The sequence below is a fragment of the Cyanistes caeruleus genome, chromosome 25 (assembly GCF_971803275.1).
Source record: "Cyanistes caeruleus chromosome 25, bCyaCae1.hap1.1, whole genome shotgun sequence".
In the NCBI taxonomy this organism is placed as follows: domain Eukaryota; kingdom Metazoa; phylum Chordata; class Aves; order Passeriformes; family Paridae; genus Cyanistes; species Cyanistes caeruleus.
This window is the reverse complement of record NC_141725.1, coordinates 1341170-1351222: the sequence shown is the minus strand read 5'-3', so window position 1 is coordinate 1351222 and position 10053 is coordinate 1341170.

Sequence of the window (10053 nt, the reverse complement as noted above, 5' to 3'; positions counted from 1 at the left end):
CTCTCCTACTCAGTCCTGTCAAACAGGATGTACACCCAGCAGGCCTCCAGGTACTCTTTCAGAGGCAGTTGTAGTCTGCTTCAGTTTTGTCACCTTCTCTTTCACAAGTTTGCCACTTCTTTCCTCTATTTTTAGCAGTTTGTGAATGAAGAAAACTGGCTTAGTAGCCCAATTCTTAGCTATTCAGGAAGACATCCTTAATAGCATTTAAGTTAAAAATCCTTCATACCATTGCCAGCTGTTTGTTCCTATGAAATCTTCCCTGATTTGTTCTATTCCTTCTCTTTAGAGCAATTATCAGAGCAGCTGGCAGTGGTGGGTTGAATTTATTACTGACATTTGCACCTTTAACCCAACACTGAAGCAATGTCTTCACTAAAAGCTTTGCTTTGTTAAGCAAAAGCTTCTGCTTGAACACCTGGCTGGCACTCAGCCTCCCCAGTGTCCAACAGGTAATGCTCAAAAGGCACACCAGGTAAAGTTAGAACCTGTGCACAGGTGGGCTGCAGAGGGGGTCCATGCCAATCTGAAGTTCACACATACCAAGCACAACTCCTGCACCCAGGTCAGGGCAATTCCAAGCACAAACCCAGGACAGGCTGAGAATGGATCAGGAGCAGCCCTGGGGAGGACTTAGTGCTGTCGTTGGGCAAGAAACTCAACCTGCTCTGGCCACAGGCACCAGCCCCAGTTCTGGGCTGAGCCCCCAGCGTGGGCAGCAGGGGAGGGGGGATTCTGCCCCTGTGCCCCTGTGCTCAGGTGAGACCCCACCTGCAGAGCTGCCCCAGCCCTGGGGAACAACATCAGGAGGACGTGGAGCTGCTGGAGCCAGTCCAGAGGAGGCCACGGAGCTGTTCCAAGGGCTGGAGCCCCTCTGCTCTGGAGCCAGGCTGGGAGAGCTGGGGGTGCTCACCTGGAGAAGAGAAGGCTCCAGGGAGAGCTCAGAGCCCCTTGCAGGGCCTAAAGGGGCTCCAGGAGAGCTGGAGAGGGACTGGGGACAAGGCCTGCAGGGACAGGACACAGGGAATGGCTCCCAGTGCCAGAGGGCAGGGCTGGATGGGATATTGGGAAGGAATTGTTGGCTGGGAGGGTGGGCAGGCCCTGGCACAGGGTGCCCAGAGCAGCTGGGGCTGCCCCTGGATCCCTGGCAGTGCCCAAGGCTGGGATGGACAGGGCTTGGAGCAGCCTGGGATGGTGGAGAGTGTCCCTGCCCAGGGGTATGGAACAAGATGAGCTTTAAGATCGCTTCCAACTGAAACCATTCCATGATTCTGAATTTTTCCAATGGTAAGAAGTCTTTCAAAATAAAAGGCAACTCCAGACTCTCCTAGAATCTTTGTGTGCTGCAAATACAAATTACTTGTAATTATTTCTTTGATGATGGTTATATCAACTACAAAGCTGTAGTTAGGCCAGAGAGATTTTAAGCCTTTTATCACGAGCGGACATGATTGTCTCCATGATGCTCCATATCAGATGCTTTCAATACTGTGGAATATTTCTGAATAGGTTATAGTTCACACCACTTTCTCCACCCTTAGCATCCCTTCTCTGTGCAGTTCTGAGGATTAGCTGCTGCTAAACTTCTATTCATGCCCCGTTTCCAGCCTCAGCAAAGGATAGTAACTGCTGAGTAGCTTCAGATGCTCGGCTGGTCCCACAGACACAGACCTGTCACAGCCTCTCTAAGAGAGAGGAGTAACTACTGGCTCCCTGCTGTAAGTACTCTGGGATAGAACCAGACATTGGGAAAAACTCCAGTAAAGACAACTCTGAATGACCACACTGTGATCACGTGCATGATCTTCCCAGGCCATGTGAAAAATCTGACAATTCTTGTGCTCAGACACTTTCAAAGCCATAACTCAGAGAAGACATGAAGTGCAGTGTCCAAAGATGAGCGAACACTTGGAGCAAAAGATTTTTAGAGACATCAACTTGAACAGTCAAAACCAACTGTGAAATAATTTTTGGGAATATTTGAAGAAATAACACTTGAGGTTTGATTGTGCTTTACTTAAGCTGTTGGATATTTCTGAAGTGTTAACTTTATTTCCCTGTTAACTGTAACATCAGCCTAACTTTCAAGAAAAATGTGACAGAAAATCTTTGTGAAATGATTTGACTTCATAACATAGATGGCAACTTTAACCTGAACTTTTGGAACTTTTGGAACTTTTGGCAAAGCTGAACTACACAGTTCAAGCCGGGTTGTCCCAAGAGCTCGTTTCCTGCTGTGAACTGACTTAAAGCATATTCTTATATCACAGTTTTTATTTCAGAAATGTTTCTGAAAGAGCTTTTGCTTGATGTACACCCTCCTAAAACATAAACAGGCTCTGTGGTGTTCATACCCCTACAAATGTGTCCCACCTCCCGAGGCTCCCTGGATACGTGTGGCACCTGCTCCTGTGAGCCACAGAGCAGACACCACAGAGGCCACACTGACGTGCTTTGCATCCTGCAGGGCTGCTGTTTCCTCGGCTTCCTGCCCTGCTGAACGAGGCCTTTCTTGTTGCACTTTTGTCATTCTAAGTGCCCCTTGTATGACAGGGGAATATATTCATTTCCCCTTCAATGAAAGTACTGTTTTTCTATTAAACATTGTGTTCTCTAAATATAAATGGAAAAATTTCTTAAACATTTAGATTAAAAACAAAAGAACAGCATTTGGAGTCACATTCAAACCTGCAATGTATAAAAAGCTCACAAGCACAGGCAGTTTGAGGGGTTTCTCCTTCACTGCCTCACACTGCTGGTGTCCCTAAAGCAGGGTTCTGTGACCTCCTGTGCAAGAGCCAGCTCGCACACTGAGTCAGGATTCTGGGTTTTATCAGCATTCTGCAGAACAAGGTGCCAGGCCCCTCACAACGCTGGCACACCTGGGAAACAAGCACAGCCTCATATACAAAAAGGTAACACAGAAAAATTACACTGAAATGGGCGATTGGTCACTCACATTTCCATCATATAATTCTTAAAGTCCTAATGCATCTGATGTCTTAATCCAGCTCATTACACCCTTATTCATACAGAAAAAATTCCCTGAGGGGCTGTTTTTTATCATTATAATAACCTAAAGTAATTTCAGGCTGTATTTTCATCCTATCAGCTACCACCAAGTTAATCTTTAACTTACACTTAATTACAGTTTCTGCATGAATCTGTTTGAACAATTACCAACAAAATAGGGATTTCTGGCGTTCTGTTCCTGAGAGCGTTTCCTGGTTTAGGGGAAATCTGGGAGAAAAAACTCTGAATGGGGTCCCTCCAGAAAGCAAATTCAAGCAGCCCCGCCCCCAACTGGTTTGGGAAAAATATTTCCTTGGAGAAAAGTAGAAAAACCAGTTTATTTAACAGAAATGGAATAACATTAAACAATAAAACATCTCACTGTTCGATGAGATGGCAAATCCAGAAAAAGTCCTTTTCATGGGGTGTAGCTCGGCTCACTCAGGTTCTTATCGGTCCCTCTGGCTCTGGAAGGTGCCGAGGCCCAGGCCTTGGTGGGCCACAGGCATGAGCTCCTGGGGTTTGTCTGGGTTTTCAGCCCAGAGTAGGTTTGAACAGATACAAGAAAAAGGAAAAAAAAACAGTCCGGGGAACTCTCTATCTCAGCTATGCAACAGCAAAGGAGGTCTCCATCCTGCTGTCTGTCTGTGCTGCAGACACCACAGTCCAGGAGCAGGATGGGGGGGAGTGAGGGCTCTTTATCGACCCAAACTGCGGCTTCTTCTTCCCCCTCTTCACTCTCAGAGCCAGTTTTAATGGTGCAGAACTTAATATGTAAGATAAACAAGGTGAGTGGAGATACAAGCATCACAAAGTCACCCCAGGACAGGGCTCTGCACTCTGTTCTTATGGTGTCAAGTTGCTGTGAACTTTCTGTGAATTTTTCAAACTTCATCTGACATCACTACTGCAAGAGTTCACACAGAACCCATTCATTTTAAGCTTCTTGTACAACCAGACCAGTCTTGGCTGCAAGACCTGCATGTGGCATGGACACAGTGGGTCCCTTCCCACTCAGCATATCCCAGGAATCTGTGATTCCCCGTGTCGAAACGTACCTGTCATCAGCTCTTTGCTGCCTGCAGAGCACACCTGAGGTAGCTGGTTTAGATCCAGGTGACAACATTGTTGGCACAAGCACTTGCTTGGATGCACTGACCTTACCAAGTATGAAGAACTAAAGACCCTTTTGCCCCAACCTGTTTATCATTTAGGTTTTCAGTAAGGGACAGACTGAGCACTCCAAGTGTAGAGCAAAGTTCAAAGAGGCCAGGCAGTTACTGGTACATCATGTACTTTCTCTGAAAAATGTGCACTTTTAGATGCAGTAACTCCTGGGTTAAACACTTGTGAGATTTTGTAGCTCTTTGCAAACAGCCCTTTGAGGAATAGAACTCTTTTGTCCCACCATAACCACCACGCTGTCACTCAGGTGGAAAATGAGGACAGTCACACGAGTCAGGGGAAAATCCTCCCTCAAGTTTTGTCTCTCAGTTGGCTGAGCTCCACACACCCCTCCAAGGGCGAGGCTGGCCCTGGTTCCAGGCATCAATGGACACATCAGTAACTAGCTGCTGGACTGAAGGCTTCCCAGAAGATGTATTCCCATGCTTTCATACAAATTAAGTTAGGAAAGAGATGTTTAGCACATCAATATATATTGCTTCTTAAAACAAAAGGAGGTTATTTAACAAAAATCATAAGAATTTAGGTGAAAAAAAGAAAAGCTGTGTAACTGTAGGTTCTAAAACAGCACATGATCATTCCACGAAACTACACTTATCATAGAAATATTTTCATTTTACCTGGAGAAGAAAGCTTTTCTCATTACTAAAAATAAATCTCAGAGTAAAAGAGAAATGTGAGCCAGTTTTTAGCACTTCTTGCTTCCTCAACAGGACAAATACAGCAATTTTAGTTACAAATATACTGCTCACTATCTCCTGTTTTTTCAATATATACACATTGAGGAAGGTATTTTTAGAGTCCCTCAAAGAATGTACCTATTGAAACCTTCCCCTCCCTGCTTGCCCCACATCAAAAACAGTGATGAAGTCAGATAAAATACATCACACTTTAAAAAGGTGAAATGCTAATTCTGTAAGAGTTTAATTTCTTAAATTCAGGCCTACAGGAATATTGCCTGTTCTAGCATAATTTCAAGAAATTAATGAAGAAGACTTACAGTTCACAGTTCATCTCATCATATTCTTTCAACAAATAGATATGAAAGATATTGCTTATGCACTCAAGGTACTCAAAAATCCTGATGGAGACATGATTATCACAGAATCACAGAATCATGGGATGATTTGGATTGCAAGGGACCTTAAAGTCCATCCAGTTCCTGATGGGCAGGGTGACCTTCCACTAGACCAGGTTGCTCCAAGTCCTGTCCAGCAGAACATGGATTAAACACAGCCTATTTATGAGAACTGAATTTCTGACAAGAAGCAGAAGTTTGAGTAAGAGGGTTGCAACTTCACACTAAATCATTTTTTTTTTCTCGTCATATAGAGAGAAGCTTCTCCAGAAAGAGCCTCTGGGCAGGAAGCTCATGCCCTTTGCAACTGAAGGAAGTTGTTTGAAGTGTCTAATTTGAGAATCAACTACCTGTACTTCAAAAACTTTCAGATAAAACGTAGAATACAGAAGCCATGGACACTGGATTCCAGCAGCAGTGGTTCTGCTTGCTCTTCACAGTTGCTCACAGATGTTTGTTGTTCATAACTAATTATCCTGTATACAACATTCCAACAGAAAAACAGAAAAAAGAGGAATTAAGACAACTGTAGTAAAAAAATAGTTGTTTTTATTTGAATGACATGGCAGACAGCAGACAATTAATAAATGCAATTTCTTATTCTGCCTCAAATATTGCATAATTCTTTCTAGAAAAATACCTAAGGACATCTTTGTGGTGTTAGAAGGGAATGGGTGGGGAGCAGGAACAGGAACAGGGTAATTGTGCTTAATACAGAGGAGCAGGGTAACAGGAGGAATCACTGAGAGCAACTCTGAGCAAGAAGGTAGTTTTAATTCATTCCCATAAGAGGTCCATTCCATTTCCAAATGGTTTCCAGTTTGAGTTAACCCAAAATTAAATTATGTTGCAAACTTCTAAAATACAAGATATACCACCTCATTAAAACTTACACAATTCAATGTTCTTGCCAGCATGACAGGTACCAATTCAAAATAAGTAATTTTGTAATGAGGGGGAAAAAAGAATGATTTTTAAATTTTGATTCTCTAGAAATAACGAGGTCTGGAACACTGGTAAAAAAAAAATACATAATCTCACCATTTAAAGGAAGCAGGTGAGGTGCTGAAGTCTAGAAGCTTTTCTGACATTTACTAGAGAGTCAAAGATGATTCATTAACTCATTATAACTCATTAACTCTGGCAATGCCTAGAGATATTTATTATGGACTGAAACCCACTGTATTACTGAAAAATGCTCAGCTTTTGAAAATCCCTCAGAAATGGAGGTCTGAAATCAATCCCATGCACTCTTTTAGTCACTTCAGTCAAGGGTGGGGATTGTCCTGCTCTGCTCTGCACTGGGGCAGCCTCACCTCCAGTGCTGGGGGCACTTGGGGCACCACAAGATCAGGAGGATCCAAAGGTGTTGGAGAGTGTCCAGAGGAGGGACACGGAGCTGGGGAAGGCTCTGAGGAGCAGCTGAGGGCACTTGGCTCGTTCAGCTGGAGCAGAGGAGACTGAGGGGAGGCTCCTCGGGGGCTGCAGCTCCTCCCGAGGGGAGGCGGAGGGGCAGGGGCTGAGCTCTGCTCTGGGACAGGAGCCCAGGAAGGGCTGGAGCTGTGCCAGGGCTTGGGATGGATCTCAGGGCAAGGTTTTTCCCCCCGAGGCTGCTGGCACTGCCCAGGCTCCCCAGGGAATGGGCCCGGCCCCAAGGCTGCCAGAGCTCCAGGAGCGTTTGGCCAGCGCTCTCAGGGATGCTCAGGGTGGGCTTGTTGGGGGGTCTGGGCAGGGCCAGGAGTGGGAATGATCCTTGCTGGTCCCTTCCAGCTCAGGAGATCCTGTGGCTCTATGACTCAGGTACCCTGACACCTGATATGGAGCCAGAAGCTTCACACAGGCTGCAGTGCCAAGGCAAAGCAAAGCCCTGGCACCCTGTCTGTTGGCCACCAGCCTGAAAACATCAGTCACCACCAACATCTGTGTGTTCACAGCGGTCTGGGAGCCACAGACACCTGACAGACACCTCGCTGGGGCCACTGCATTCCACTGCATTCCACTGCCTACAGAGGGAATCAGGACTCAATGACACAGTGTCATGGTAGACACAGATAATGACACCTGTTTCTTCTTCCACCATCGCCCCATCTTTATTGTACACAGCTTATATTTATAGGGTTATCAGAAGGCATCGTGTTTAATTCCAATTGGTTAGGAACTCAGTTCACTGGTTCGTAATCGTGAGTGTACATGTCAATCAAAACTTTTCTCTCTAATAATGCTTACATACTTTATCTACTGAGTCTCATGGAACAGATCCCTTGTTATTACAGGTAAACTTGTTTTTCTCTCTAAGAACAGTTTTTTATGTTAACAAACTTTTCATTCTTAAGATACTTTTGCATGGGAACTTATAAGGCTAGCTGCTAGCTATACTTAGCCAAAGTAACAAGGTCTGAACCATGATTTTACAGGGTCTTTCTTTTTGTAAGGTTTTACCTATATGTGACAACACAGGAGTCAGTGTGAAAAATGAGGTTCACATTTTTTTATATAAAATTTAAAAATTTAATACAAAGACAATTAGGAGACAGAAATAAAGCAAAATGAACAAATACAGCCGGGTGCCTCAGCATTCAGCCAAGAGCACACCTTACTAACAAAGGATTGTCCCTTAAAAACACAAATCTCTTGCATATTCATAAATGCTTATGTATGATTCAAACATTCCTCTTAAGTTTTAGATGTTCCTTTGTTTAGCTCCAACTTCCCCCCTCCCCAACAGATCAATCTTGGCTCTGTTGAGTCTCACACTCCCTGATAACAGAGGTTCAATAAATTCCTCCCTTGGAGCTCCAGTCACTGCTGTCCTCATCTGGATAAAATAATCTAAGAATGCAGGGGGGTTTCTGACTATCTTTTCAGTCTCTGGGTTATATGAACTAAAGCAGTCTTTATTTTAATACCATGCTACAGCCTAAAAAAAATTATATATATATATATATAACACCATTATTTCTATGTTTTATCAATAAGAGAAATAAACTATATTAATACAGAAAAGTTTTCCAACATTATACATATAATATTCATTTCAATATTTGCAAAAAGCCAGTAATATATGTATCTGTAACAGTCAGGAAACTGCAGCAATGCCCACACAGAGGAGAAAATCATACAACGGTGATAAAGTGACTGTGTGGAGTCTGTCACAGAGGTACTACCTGGCAATAAGCACACTGTTGAAGGTTAGGTTTTTTTCCTTTTATTTTTCTTTATCTCAGGGAATTTTCTCTCATTTGTTGCCTGATGGTTAGTGACAATAGAGACAAAAGATGTACTGGGAGAAGGAGAAGGGGGACAGGTGCAGTTTGCTACCATCCCTTAGCTGAGGGGCTTTCTCTTTGGAAAGGCAGAGACCCTGCAAGATGTGGGGGCTGAAGAGCTGGGCTCAGCTCCTTGCTCGCTCTCGGGACTAGGGGTGAGCTTGTCAGGCTGTGGCTGTGGGGAGAATTTGCTGCCACCGCAGAGTTCTCTCCTGCTTTCTCCCTCCTGCGGGTGAGTTTCTGCTCACAAGAGCAGCTGTTGAACTGGGACCTTTCCAACACCCGACCTCACTGGGAAGGGGACCCTGAACCCCTCGCCCTCAGGAAGGGTCTCTGGCTGCTTGTGGGAGCCTGCTTGCCTCTGCCCAGCCCGGCTGCTTTCTTACACTGCTTCAGCTACACTTGGACTCAACACCCCACGCCCGTCTGGATATCCCACAGCTCCTGGCATGGCTCTGGAGTTTTGCTACACTTTGTTTGCCCCTCTGGGTGTGCCTGCCTCTGCTGTTCCAGCCTGCTGCAGTCCATTCAGCTTCCCAAGTGCTGCTGAGGCCCCGCTGAGGGTTTGCAAAGGAAGTCGCTTCTCTCTCTCACCCGCCATTGCTGTGTGGAGAGGCGGCCGAGCTCGCGCCACAGCGCCCCCTGCAGGCGCAGGGGCATCATCGCACCTGCCCTGCCCGGCCGGGAGCCAACAGCGCCCCTGCCGGCTGTGAGCGGAACTGCACCAACAGGGAAAGTGGCCGCGAGAAGGCCGGGACCGGGTCTGAGGTTCTGGCTGGGACCGGGTCTGAGGTTCTGGCCGGGACCGGGTCTGAGGTCCTGGCCGGGACTGGGTCTGAGGTTCTGGCTGTCACTGGGACTGTGGTTATGGCTAGGACCCAGTCTGAAGTTCTGTTTGCCTTGTTATACACACATACATAGTGTTAAAAAACTGGTGCTCCTTTTCCCATATCTTTGCCTAAAAACATCATAATTTCAAAGTTATTATAATTTGGAGAGAAGGGGGTCACATTTTCCATTTCAAGTGAGGTCCCTGTCTTCCTTGGTAGACATCTGTCTTTCAAACCAAGACACACATTCAGGTCTGTCCAGCAGGATATCCTGTCTCAAATGGTGCCTATAAGCAAATGCTGAGGAAGGAGGCAGCACAGAATCCTCCCTCACAACTCACTCTGCTTCAACTGTCAGCTCCCAAGAATAACCCAAGCCTGTCATAATTTGTCCTTTGGTAAAGCTCAGAACATCTCTGAAGTACTTGCTCAGCCTGCTTTATTTTTCTTGTTTAACTTTCTGTAGGTGCAACAGCCTCCAGCATCCCACGGATACAGTGCCTATTCCCAGGATCCTCGCCTCCTCCATCTGCGCTGAAGCCATCTCCTCACAGCCTCATTGGTAACCCAAGCTCGTGGAGTACAGGAAGAGACAGCAAACAATCAGTTCCTATTCAGTGACTTTGTGCCACTTCAGATCCAGTATTTGCTTTAAATCATCTCTCCAGGCAGAAGATTTCCA